The sequence below is a fragment of the Lycorma delicatula genome, chromosome 6, assembly GCF_047948215.1.
Source record: "Lycorma delicatula isolate Av1 chromosome 6, ASM4794821v1, whole genome shotgun sequence".
NCBI classification, from domain to species: domain Eukaryota; kingdom Metazoa; phylum Arthropoda; class Insecta; order Hemiptera; family Fulgoridae; genus Lycorma; species Lycorma delicatula.
This window is the reverse complement of record NC_134460.1, coordinates 42,510,919-42,525,687: the sequence shown is the minus strand read 5'-3', so window position 1 is coordinate 42,525,687 and position 14,769 is coordinate 42,510,919. Positions and strand designations below refer to the sequence as shown.

Below are 14,769 nucleotides of genomic sequence, written 5' to 3'. Positions count from 1 at the left end.
GTGTGATATTTTACAGGTGTAAAATATCCACACAAGAATAGTGTAATATTATTTGATAGATATTACCGCAGTATTTCTAACTTTAGATATTCAGTTCAATATCTTGGACTGAATGATTAAAACAGAAAAAAAACATTAAAACAGAAAAAATAGAAAAAATCATTAATACTACAGGAAAGGAACATATTTATAAGTTTTATTAAAAATAATGGTGCACTTCTTTGCGGAGAGTCTCAAATAATACTTTTGAAATTTATGTAATACTAAATGTTTTTTACCTTTAATTTCTGTAATTCGATGGTTTTGACATAGTTTTGAATTACTATAAATATCAATATAATAAAGAAAATAATGTATCCATATTACAGTAAGAAAACATCTTTGTATTGTTCTTGTTTTTAGTGTAAATATACATTGTTAATTACTTATATGTAATCTGCCAAAAAAAAGAGAAATCTTTCTTAAAATATTATGCTAAGGATACGTATATTGTTAACGATGTTGTAAACATTATTGGGCTAGATCAGTGTAAAATATCTTTTGTAATGTAAAACTGATTTTTTATTAACTGCAGTTATCTAATTAGTAGATAAATACTTGTTAATATTTTACTGTACTTTATCATATACTTTTAACAAAGTTAAATTTTTTGAATGATTTACTTTTTGTTGTAATTAGGATTAAAAAATTATTTTATTGTAGATATTATAAAACAATCTTTGGTTTTTGGACAGATTAATATTTATTACATCACCATGCATTAGAGTAGTTTGTGAAGGTATTTTTGCCTGTTTATAACAATATTATGGTATTTTTACTTTTTTTTTATGATAGTAGTTAGTCAAAAAGCTAAGTATTTAAAGTTTTTAATGCTTTGTAGTATTGTGATTGGACCTTAAATTTATATAACTTTTTCTGTGAAAGTATTGCTTGCAGCTACTATTATCACCATCCACCATTAGCTGCTACATTTTGGGTATTAGATAGTAAAGCCGTATTTTTTTTGGTGTTTGAAGAAAAACTAGAACAATTATATAGAAAATTACATACAGTTTTTGTTTATTTATTTTTTTAATAATAGTTTATTTTTATCTGTTAATCTAGTCATAAAACATATATGACTGACATCATAGTTGTTCCAGTTTTTCTGACCTCACGGTTAGCTCTTTTTGTGTTTTTTTTTTTTTTTTAATTGTATTTCTCTTTAGGCTAAAAGCCCAGTTACAGTTAAACAGTTTGTCATGTCCATTTCTTAGACAGCACTGTTAAATTAATTTAATAACCAAAGTCCATTGCCTTTGATTATTAAATTTAATTTAATAGGGCAGATGGAAATTTAAAATGCTATTAATAATTTTTAACTTTGAATTGAAAGGTTCTGTTTCAATGAACAATTGAGCAGTAATGTTGTTAGCCATTAAATTACTAATATGTTTTACTAAAACATATAAATCAAGTTGTTTATGTAAATAAATAACCAAACGATTAATAAACATATAAATCGAGTTGTTTTTTATCTTGTGTGTGTTTTAATTCATTCCACATTGCCAAGTAACTGTTTTGTGATGCTGGAAAAAATTTATATTACATTTATTTGTTTTCCCAAGTTATGGTATGTTTGTCTTAGTTATAGTATGTTTTAAAATCTTTTAAAGTATATATTCTTTTATGTTTTACAGTTATAGTTTTGAAAATTCTGGGGTTTTGTTTTTTGCGAGTAAAGCAAATTTTTATATTTTATTTATTATTATTTGGAATTGTGTTTGTGGAGATTATCTATGAACACAATAATTATTACCAAACTGATTGATCATATTTTGGCAAGTGTGATCAATTACTCTTGATCACACTTAGTTTTTGATCATAACAAAAACTATTATTGAAATTAGTACTGTTATTTAATGCATCCCTTACGACAATCTTTAAGTTATTAATGGTCTGCTTCTTGTTTAGTTTGTATTTTTTTAGTTATGATATGGGATTAGATTTTGTTGTTCTTTTTAAAATAGAAGTTTGTTATGTTTTAATTAATATTTTGATTATCCAAAGATTATTGTTAATTTGTATAATAGTAATATTTTTCATTTATTTCATGTTGCTGTACTCTAGTGAGTATATTATATAGGTTAATTGAATGAGAGATATTTTAGTTAATAAACATATTAAATATCAAAATAATTTTGTGAAATTGAATTGAAAAATAATATTATTTATGTAATGTACTAAAAATTAATTTTTTTTGTAAATCTATTTTATGAAAATATTAATATTTTTGTGATATGACTGTTTTTAGTGTAAGATGTGGTATGATACAACATTATTGAGTAATTAATAACAGTGATGCCCAAATTTTTATATATATTTTTGTATATATATATATATATATAATATATATTATCTCCACTAACTTTCCTTTGGAGGGTTGCCCTTTTTTTTTAATTTAATTTTTCTGATTGAAATTTATTTTTTGTAAGTTTGGTTTTCTTTTAAAATTGTTATTTTTATATATTAAAGATAAATATTTTATTATAATAATAATATATTATCTCCACTAACTTTCCTTTGGAGGGTTGCCCTTTTTTTTTAATTTAATTTTTCTGATTGAAATTTATTTTTTGTAAGTTTGGTTTTCTTTTAAAATTGTTATTTTTATATATTAAAGATAAATATTTTATTATAATAATAATATATTTCAAGTATTTTATAACCTATATTATAAAAACATTACACTTTTGATTGTGGCAAGTAATTTAAAATTTTTAGTGGATGAGGTGGAAATGTGTGAACATTTCATTAAAAAATGTAAACATTTTCCCTGATTATTAAAAAAGTAAGTATCATCCAAATGAAAAGGTTTTGACAGGAAAAGTAATAATTTTTAAAAATTCACCATTTGGTTGGTTGGTGTTTTTGGTGTATTTATTTAATTTTTTTTTTTTTTTTTGTAGTGTCAATCAGAATTTAATCTAACCTTAAATTTTTTCATCCAAAAAATTGATCGATAAAGCATTGGTTTCCAAGTGGCCTTCCTTTTAAACTTTAATTAATTTGTCGCATTAGGTTTGATGATGAACTATTATATAGATAATAGAACATGTTATACTTTTATCATTGTTTAAGAAAATAATATTAATACTAAAACAATGATAAAAGTATAAGATGATGTTTGTTAACAGTGAACTACTTTGACAAAGCAAGTCTCTATTGAGGATTTGTACAAAGATGAATATCAGTTAAAGGAATTTATTTCTCCTATAATCTTACAGCTAACTAAACTGTAATAATACATTTGACAACAATCCCATGAATACAGATAGGATGGGAAACAAAAGTGTTATAAGACAGTATTTTTTGGGATTGGCAACAATAACTTGGAACTGTTGTAAATAGTTACAGGACAAATTGAACAACAAATTTAATAACAACAAAGCTAGTCAATGCCAGAAGCTGCACAAATGCACAGTAGAAAATATTTTAACATGAATAGAAATTGTTCTGTTTATTTTTAAAATAATGTTGTACAGAAATATTAATTTAAAATCGTCTTCAAAATTAAAAAAATGCATACTTAAATAAAACTAGATATTTATAACTCAAATGGAATGTTAAATGGATTGCAATTTAATTTTCTTACAAGATAAATTTATTTCTGTTTTCTGATAACTATTTTTTTTTTTGTAAGCAAATTTTATTTTTTAAAACAATTCTAAATTTTTTAATTTAATTTTATTAACATACTGGTGAAATTTCTTCACTATGTAGATGCATGGATGGCCCAAGATAAACTGAACCCAAAGCAAGTGAAGAACACATGATCTGTGTGTTATAATATCACATAAGGTGATATTATACAAGTGAAAATGAAAAACAAAAGCCTACTTATATAGGTTCCTCTTGTCTCGATAGGTACTGCAGGAAATGTTGATAGCCATGGTCCAGGCTCAGTTTGACCTGATGAATCGCATTCAGTGTGACTTGCTATAACTATCTCGTTGGATGTTGGTGATGGTGTTCCATATATTCTGTTGCAGTACGTCAAGAGTTTGTGGATTATTCTTGTAAATCTTGCCCTTCAGCTTGCTACATCAATAAAAATTACCTCTGGATAGATCAGACAACCGTGGTGGAGGCTATAGATCCTTCAAGACAGTCCTGTTAGGTGTGAAAACTGAGTGCACTGCTTTCAAGGACTGCCATGCTGTCTTGCTTGTAATTTGCGAAACATCATTTGTCTGGCATCAGTTGCTCTCTTTACATCATGAAGCGGTAGCTCAAATATTTTTCATGGGTTTTTGACAGACCAATATTACAAATTACCTTAACCACTGAGGTGGAACCACGCCTCATCTGTCATGCAGTTTGGATGAGTAAATCACTTTCAATTTTCTACAGTATCCATGTGCAATACCATATACCATGTTTATCATGGTCTATAAGCTTTAACTCTTGTAAAGCGATGATCTTGTACAACTTCAGGTTTAGGTCCTTTAGGAGGTACTGGCATGTTGTTCATTGGCGAATATCGTCCTTCTACACCTCAGCCCTCTTTATTGATGGTACTGATGCTTCTTATCAAGCACAGATCCAGTTTGCTCAAACTTCTTTATGAGCTTATGTTTGGATAACTTGGGAAGTGGATCACTACTAAATTCTGCAATTAATTTTTCTTGCACTCCTTTGATTATAATATTGCATGATGATGAATATTCTGGCATCCTTTGCCAGCAGCATATTCAATGTGAGTTACAGCTTGCTTTTTGACATTCAAAATGTTATTGCTTGTTGCTACATTGAATACACAAATGCTTTTTGGTTTCTCCTCTCTTGTGTCCGGTTTGGTTTATCTTTGGCCAAACAGTACTAGTTCAGAAAGCCATCTTTTGCCTTTAATTCAGAAAACTCTAACTTTGAATGTCTACTACATTTAAAAATTATACATCTCAAAAAATTTGTAATATTTCAAATGCTACATCGTAATCATAAAAAGTGAATATGCTGATCATAATCTTCAAACTTTCTTTTTCTAATTTTAAATCAATCTAGCTTGTTATCAATCATATGTAACAAATACTAGTTTTAAAAGTAATCAAATACCTGAGTTTCCATATTTTAAAACTCTACTAACCAATGTTCTATTTATTAACTTTTGTTTTTAAAAATCAAAATATTGTTTAACAATGTGTAAATAATATGTTTGTAGCTGAAAAGATTTTTTGAGAGAATAAAAAAAATTATTGTATATAAATTTGGTTCACTTTTCCCTAGAAATACTAATCTTTTTTATTTTCAAAAAGTCTAAAACAGTATTCCAAAATAATTGGTATGCTGATACTGTGTAACAATCATTGTGATGATTATTGTATTTAATTAATTCAATAATTGTGTGGTGGTTTCTTTAAATTACTATATGTATATATATATATATATATATATATATATATATATATATATAGTAACTTAAGCATTTTACACTATGAAATGGGTGTGCATTCCTTCACTGTGTTAGATGAAGATGTGTATTGCAAATCACACTTGTGTCCACAACTACAATTGACTATAGAGAGTAGGATATCATTTATTCTATAGTAAATGGTATTTTACTGTAGAGTAGGACTAGACTTGTTAACAAATAAGAAAACAAACCATTATGTAGATAACAAAATGTCTTTGTAGTACAATAACTAAAATGATCAGTCTACTGAAATATTATTTAGTCACTGATGAAAACTATGTAAGTAGCTTAATTAAAAAAAAAAAAAATCATATATGATTAAAAAACATGTTATAAATTTGGTTCAGTTTGCTTTTAAAATAATAATTTCTTTCATTTACATTTTTTCTGATATACAGAACAAAATAAATGTTATTTTTATGCATTCTATTTTCTTCATGATTTTGTTAAATGATTTATCTGATAACAAACATACGTATGCTTTTTTGAAACTTAATACATACGTGATGATTTTTGTAAAAGAAAAAGTTAAATTCTTTGTTTTGATTCATTTGATGTTACAAAATATAATTTTCAGTAAAAACAAAATGCTGTTTGTAAGGATAATCGAGTCTTCCTGAGAGTCTATGCATAATAAAAATTTTTTCTACCAAAGGCCCCCCCACACGTGCAATCTTGTATGTACAATCATTGCATCTATACAAATATAAAAGCCTTTACATTGCGCCTCTACTTGTTGGAAAGCAAAAATATGTGCAGACATTTATGACAGTGCAGGAAAGTGGAATGTTTAAACAACCCATTCTACAAGTAATAGCCACAAACTATCATATGCAGTTTACTCTATACTCTTTGTGCAAACAATACTGAGAAGGTACAGTTTGTATGTACATTCAGTTACTCGCACATATAAGTTGAACAACTAATAAAATTCACTAGAACATTAACAGGATAGCTCCACATGGTATTATTCTGTCATCACACAGAAGTGCTGCAGTAATAATAATATTGATGTTAAATGGTAAATGTAACTAGTGGTGTAAAGAATGGTTGAAAAAAAACGAGCAAGTTTTTCATGAATGAATTTGTTAAATGAATTAAAAGTACCTGCACAAGAGGATCTGAAAAAGTTTTTGTGAATGGATGAAGCAAGTTTTTAAATTTTGATAACTAAAAGAAATACTGTAGTAAGAGAAGCAATCATTAGTGAGGTTTCTTGCAACTGGTAGGTCGTACAAAGATTTAAAATTTTCATGCGCAATTTCTCCCTCAATCTCTATGCATTATTATACCAGAAACATGCAGAGATATATACAAAATGTTATAGAGTGAATACATGCGGATAAGTTTGTAGTAATAAAAAACATTTTTATCATACAAACATTTAATATTACAATTTATTTGTTTATCTGATTTAAATTATTTATTTAAATTCAATTAAAGTAAATTAAATAAAACAAGTAAATTAATTTATTAATATTTAAAAAATGAAAATATAATCTTTTTTAAAAGTATTTATGAAATTATATCTGTTTAATCTATTTCTTTATTTTGTAAATATCAAATAGATTATAGAGGAATTTATTAGTGTAATAAATTTAAAAAATCAGAATCTTGTGGCATAGGAGTATTTGCTGCACTTGTATTAGAAGAAGTATACAAGAGATTGAAAATTCTGTGTTCCATTATAATTTAGAATTGATGAGCCAAATTGTGTTCCAAATTCAAGGCTCAATTTCTGTAACTTTACAAAAAGAAAAATCTCGGTGATAATTTTTTCAGTGGAAGTTTGCTCAAAAGTCTCAATTTGCTGGCTACATTTTGCCCAAAAATTTCACAGGCGTCTCAGGCTTTGACAGTATGGCATATACCTTCTGTAAAAGATTGGTTTTTGGTATAACTTACCCTTTTTTGTTAACTTCCTTGTTTTTAAAGGCTTAAATTAGTTCAGAACTGCTTTGTTCACTTTCTTAAAACAAAAATGGAAATATTTTGTTTCAGTTTCTGAGTTTTGAATAAGAATGGTTAGATATTTATTGAAAGTGATTTTGACCTGTCTTGGGATTTCCTACACTGCCTTGGTGCGTTAGATGGGAAACATATAGATAACTCCACCATCTAATTCTGGCAGTTATTGCTACATGTAAAAAACACATTTGGCATACTTGGTTAAAGAATCAGAATTTTTCATACCACAATTAATTTAAGGCCTGAAACTGTTGTAAGATATTGTATTAGCGTCATGTGTGTTACACAATTTTCTAGGACATAGAGCCAGACAATCCTACACTCCACCACAAAGTTTGAATTTAGAAAATACAGAGAATGGTGAAATAAGAAGGGGTGATAGGAGGAATGATCCACCCTCCAGAAGTGAGTTTACGAGTCTTCATGTAAGCCGTTACATGAAAGACTCTTTAACATTTTGCAGAGGAAGCTAAGCAGCTGTGACTGTGTTTTTTGAAGTACTTTAATAATAAGGGAAAAGTTTTGTGGCAAGATCAAATAGCATAACTTTATGTACTTATTATTTATTCTAGTCATTAAATTAAAAAAATTAAAGAAACGTTTATAAACTTTAATAGTTAGTTTGTTCCCATTGACTCTCTAATTACAGTAATAATTCAATGAATTTAAAATATCATTGAAATAAATAACATATTTCAACATAATTGTAAATAAAAAAAATAAAAAAATAGTAAATTTATTTTTTTAAATATTTAGATTGATTAATTAAAACAAGATATCTTGTTAATTTTTGCTATAATATTGTCTCCTTCCTCTCCTTGTACTTCTGATCCATATTCACTGGGATCCAAACAGGATTTACTTTCTTGCTGTATTTCCTGGTCCCCAGTAAATAAAAGAAGATCGTAGTACTAGAGATGGGGCTTTTCCACACCTTCAGTGAAAGCTCCACTGCGCTTTGATCAACAACTACTTTAACTCTTTCCAAATGCGGTTTATAAAGAATTTTTTTCAGATGACCAGATCTTTGACCAGGTGCTTGGTCCAGTTTCCTTCATTTTTTCTACCATATCGGAATAGACGGGTGTTCTGTATATCCCTGTTGCTATATTCTTTACTTTTTATTTTCCAAAGACAAGCGTAACTCCAATATAGTTCAATAAATTCTTGAATAAACTCTTTAGGATAATTTCTCATCGCACATTTTAAATTGATTAAAGAAAAAAATTAATTAGAAAAAACAACAAAAAAAGAAGGATCTGATATAGAGAAAAAATCCCTTTTGGCACACCGGAATTCAGAGAAAGATTTCACTGGTGCTAAGTAGGGGATAAAAAAGATTTCCACCCTAAAGTTAAGAAAAACTTCAAATTTACTCAATATGACAGTGGTTGCATGTGGAAAAGATTTACATGTTTAGTGTATGTAATTCCTGCAACATTTTGGTCATCCCTTGCTGTAAGGGATAGTCGTATCAAAAATTGTTTCAGACAAACGTTTTAGGTAATTTTTAGAGAACTAATGACCACTTCAAACCGATTCAATATTGTGGCTTTAAGGGAGATGTGATTTTTTTTTAGAAATCCCATTTTTTCCACCCTCGGGGCCAGTGGTTGGTGATATCAAAAATCTGTACGTAGATTAATTTTAGGCTCTTATCCAAAGACTAATAGGAACTTTAAACAAATTCTATATTTTACTTAATAAGAAAGTTATAGGGATATTTGGTTTTTTCAAAAAAGCCCCCCCGTTTCCACCCTCATGATTTGATTTTGCCCATTAACGAACTTAACAGAGATTTTGAATTGTTATATTCTTTGTATCAATTTGAAAGTGATTGACAAAAAATTTTGACAGTTATCATGTCCACAAGAAAGTGAAATACTTTTCCAGAATTCGAATCATGGTACCCATTGCAATAGCTAGCTTTCTTATGAAATTACCTAAAACATCCAACCACTTTACACAAAGTACTATGCAGTAAATGTATAAGCAATAAAATTAGACCTGTCTTGATTACCACGTAAATGTTTGTACACGCAAAATTTTCATACAGATATCATCCCTGGATGGATAAAACTGTATGTGCACACTTTATTACACCCAACTAATACGATGAGAACAGTGATTTAACATGTTTGTACTAACAAAATGCCAGAAGTAAGTAAGCACTTATACAAGTTTTTACATGTTGGTCATCTTGTTTATATAAGCAAGTATTTTAAAACATGCATGTGTAATTTCAACAACAAACAAGCATGTGTAGTTTCAATATATGTTGACACTAATATCTCTCAGCAAGTGTTTCATACGTGATGCATTTAGTCATACAAGATTGTACGTGTAGGGGGCCCTTAACCACTGCTTTTTTTCATCTCGTTTGGTATTTCAGAGAGTTGTTAACAATTTTTACAATAGTTATTTTTGTTTTTTTATGTATATTAATTAAGATATTAAAAAATAAGAAATCATTTCAGTCAGTTTTTTGCAGTCTTACTTTTTCAATAATATAATTGGAATTCTTCTGAACCAATTGCTTTTTACATTAGTTGTTTTATGTGTGTGTAGAACTGTTATTAATAATGTTTTGTTTTTTCTGATGAATTTATTAAGTGTCATTTGCTGTTGGTCATGACTAAAAACCAGCTGAGAGTTGTTTTACTTGTTGATTGCTATCTCCATCTTTATGAAATGCCAAATTTTTTTGGGCATCACTGATTTTTGTGATATATAATTCATGAATGCTTATTGTGCAATAGTTTTTTTACCAATGTAAAGTTAATAAAATACTTATTTCATTAGTTTATATAATATTACGTAGAATTTAAACTTTTGCTATGTTTACCTTTTTTCTTAACCCATCGATTTATTAAACAGTTTATTAGTTTGTTATAATTTTTGTATATTCACTTATAAGCCTTTATTATTGTAGTATGTTTATAATACTTACCAGTTAACATCACTATTATAATTTCATGTTATTGTAGCATGTAGAATAAGAAAAATAATTTTTTAAATTACATCTCACATTTTGTATAAAAAGAATTTTTTTACATTTTTATATAATCAATTTTTTATATCATAATTAATTGTATATTGTATTGAATGAAAGGTACAAGTGCACTTATGAATAACTTATTATAATTATATCTTAAATATTATAATAATTATTCATAATAAAATAATATAATTTTAAGATTTTTTTTTTCTAACCCCTTAATGCAAGTAATTATTTGTTATTAGGTAGTATTTATTAAGTTTCTTAGTGCTAAAACAGTCTTAGTACTCATAGAAAAAATGATTTGTTAAAAAAAATTGCTCAAAAAAAATTAAGAAAAATATGTTCATGGTTGAATGTTAAAATCTTTTAAGCGGTTAATTAATGTTAGTTACCTTTTCTAGTTGCCATTCACTAGTAATATATATTTGCCATTTGTAGCTTTTGTATTTTATTGTGACTGGTTGATTAAATGGTTACTAAATTTTAGTCTCAGTTGTTGTTATTGTTGATGTACCAAGCAATGTATAAATGAGCTTATATTTTGGATAGAATAGAGCTTGTATGAGATTAAGTACATATAAACAAATAGTCCTAATGAGACTGACTTCTTTTCAAATCTTACAGTGCTGTAATTATTGCATAATATATTGCTACTTTTTAAAGTTATATCCAGTTTTTATACTAAACAGAAATTATATAATTATAATACCATCTAAACTTTACCCTCACCGCCAAACGGCCTTTGAAAAGCATCATAGTGGTCCTCTCTGAGCTAAATGATGTCTTATGTAGATGATCCTTTAACCAACATAGGAAGCTGCAACAATACAACAACCAACCCCCTACGCATGGCGATCTAGCCAAGTTAAATCTGCGCAATGTAAGCACCCTACGCATTTAATTGCCAAATTTTAACAATCTAACGATATTCAATTGTAATACATTACGACAGCATCATTAAAACACGCACAATACTTAATTTTTACAGAGTGCTTACGGTACTACTGCAGACATCTGCAGTTAGCACAAATCGGGCGCACTGACTACTTAGGATACTGCTCTCATTTATGTCTCTCATCCCCAAAGTGGAAGCACACTACCACTAGATTTTACACAGTTCAACTGCGTGATTAAATTGGCAGAACTTGTAATAACGTTCAACATCTACATATTCTTCGACCCAACACAAAGAGAAGTTAGTAAACAACCTGCCCTCAGATTGCACTCCTTAAAGTAGTTCAATACTCACCTGGAAGACAAGATGGTAACGCTCCGCCTCGCGCCTATTCATCACGAATAACAGTGTCAATCAACATTGAAGGCCGACTCTGCCATTTGAATATTCTGATCCTGCATGTGTAACATTAACTCTTCCACAAATAAACGTCCATCAAATCACATCATACACTATGACCTCCGGACGCCTCTTCGTTTCATGTCGGTTTAACTTACATCGAGTGAGTCAGAAATAACTTTACCTCTAAATTGTCGGCAACTACAACTAACTTCTTTTTCGTATATTTCGAATTCTCAGTCTGGGCATCTGTCCACTGCCAGTGGCTGGGATATATTCTCCCAGCCAGTTTCATGTGCCGACAAATTTTCGCAGCTCTGTTCTTTACACTGAAGTCTTGAATTCGATGATGGCCGGTAGATGCTGCTGCTTTAAAGTAATACTCAGGGGTGGGAAATCTGTACCCATGATGACATGTATGTTTCCAAATTAACATAGAGCTGTACCCTGCCACTTTAACTGTAAATTATGTGTTAACAGATAAGTAAAAGTTCAGAAGTATTGCTGTTGTAACGTTTGATGAAAGGATGCATTTTCACAGTCATTTCTTCAAACAGGGCAGTGTGTTGGGACACTTATTGTGAGTGGTGGAAATTCATTCACTTATGCGGCTGTGGTTGCTCAGCGGAAGTGGCTTATGCTGACGATTGGCTCTATCTGGTCGAGCGACGCTCGTTGGCGGAGGTTGAATGCCAAGCCCCCCAAGCGTGCACGATACTCGACCTAAAGGTTCATCGACGTTTAGCTCGGAGAAGACCACCATGTTGCTCAATAAAGGTTGTTTGCCTGTAAGGAGGCGAGTTGGCGTGTCGATGTCTCGATCACGTAACATAATCTAAGTCCTCACGAAGACAATTATAAGGGAAATCACTTTTTTTTTCTGACTTCCTGTTCGTCCCAGACTAAAACCACTCAAGATCTCCACCGACCCGAGTTTCCGCTATCTCCTGACCGCAAATCCCAAAAAAAATCTTTGCCTAGCCAAATCCTTTCGTTTGTAGGGGTTTTTCGTTATTTTTTTGGATGGGGTATATTGAGATATGTGTCGGGTAGGTCATAAATGGTGTGAAACGACTAGAAACTGAAGGATTTGGCCTGGCGAAGATTTTTTTGCGTGGGGGGTAATTTTTGGGGTTTTTTGGTATTGTGATCAGAAGATAGCGGAGGCCCGGGACGGTTTTGGTGTGGGTCGAGCAGGAAGTGAGAAAAACTAATCCCCCTTATAATTTTCTCTGTGAGGACAGCTGAATATTTTTCGTGTTCTAGACATCGATATACCGACTTGCCCCTCACCACCAAACGGCCTTTAAGAATCATAATCGTCGTCTTCTCCGAGCTAAACGACGTCTTATGTAGATGACTTTTTAAACAACATCGGATGCTGCAACCAGACAACATCCAACCCCCTACGCATGGCGATCCAGCCAAGTTAAATCTGCGCAATGTAAGCATTAATTGCCGAATTTTAGCCTTCTAACGATATTCAATTGTAATAAATAACAGTCCCTTTATAGTACGCATAATAGTTACTACTATTTGCAGAGTGCTTACGGCACTTCCGAAGACGTCTGCAGTTAACACAAGCGGAAGTACAGACTACTTAAGATACTGTTCTCGTTTAATTCTCTATTTCTCAAAGTGGAAACACACTACCACCAGATTTTACACAGTTCAGCTGTGTGTCGAAAATGGCAGCACTTGTAAGAACGTTCAACATCTACAAATTCTTTGACCCTACACGAAAATTAGTCAGTAAATAACCTGTACTCCTTAAAGTAGTTCAAAGTTCGGATCCATCGTTAGGCATTCTTCAGAGGATGAGATGGATGATTGTAGCGTGTGTGAAAATGCCATGCCTGACCAGGATTCGAACCCGGGACCTCCGTATGAAAGGCCGAGACGCTACCACTCGCGCGCCACGGAGGCCGGCTTCAATACTCACCTGGAAGACGCTCACCTACACCTGGTAACGCTCCGCCTCGCGCCTACCCATCACTAGTAACAGTGTCAATCAACATTGAAGGCCGACTCTGCCATCTGAGTATTCTGATCCCGCATGCGTAACATTAACTCTTCCACAAATAAACGTCCATCTATATCATGTCATACACTATGATCTCCGGACGCCTCTTCCTTTTATGTCGGTTTAACTTACATCGAGTGAGTCAGAAATAACTTTACCTCTAAATTGCGACATACAAAAGCCTGATATAAGAATCACAAAGTATATATGCCTTAGCGAACTCCAGATTAAGTATAATTGTGAGACACTCCTGAGATCCCATTTTAATTGTGGCAATCCTGTCTTTAGCCAGGCGGCTAGCGATCGGTTAAGTACCAACTTTACGTAACTTTATATTTATTTAATTTGTGATGGATGGCATCGACTTCAAACATAGTTATTTGTTGTAAATACTTTTACTTTAGTTAATAAATAAAAAAATGTAATTATTTGTAACTTTTTAGTACTATTATTTTTTAAGTAGGTTTTTATTTATTTATTTTATTATTTGTTTAATTATTAGTGGTATAATTAAATCACATAGTCTGTTATTCAACCATCATGTAACTAGGCTGAAAGGTAAATTACGTTAATGAAAATTATGTTTGGTAACCTGATGTCTTGGCGGGTTCCTGTGTTAACGGATTTTCTTGGTTAGTTATTTCTATGCTTTGTGGAAGTTATTGATTGCAAATTTTATTAAAATTAAAAGAAATAAAGTAAAAGAATTGATAACATAGTAAGTATACTGTTTTATCTGTTTACTTGTGGGAGTTTGAAAATATTGGTAGGTTAAATTTTCGAAAAGTTTCACAGATTCACCTGGAAGAAACCTTTTTTTTATTAATAATTTCATTGTTCAGTTAAGAGAGATTTATCTTAAATGTTATAGAGACGAGATGTAAATGAACAAAAAGAAATCACAATTTCATCTTTCTATAACCATTGTAGCATAGAAATAAAAAGTGACGCCAACGTCGATTTAAATTTATGTAATGTTATGTATCCAAACAATTTTACTTTGTTAGCATTATTAAGTTATATTATTGATT

General features: G+C 30.2%; 1 protein-coding gene across 1 annotated transcript in view; it reads left to right on the top strand.

Moving 5' to 3' along the window:
• Positions 1-14,383: 14,383 nt before the first annotated feature.
• LOC142326582 (uncharacterized) overlaps positions 14,384-14,769 on the top strand; it is a 32,956-nt gene continuing 32,570 nt past the window's right edge. The window contains exon 1 of the mRNA XM_075369168.1: positions 14,384-14,456. The gene's annotated coding sequence lies outside the window, so the exon portion shown is untranslated. The remainder of the gene's footprint in view (positions 14,457-14,769) is intronic.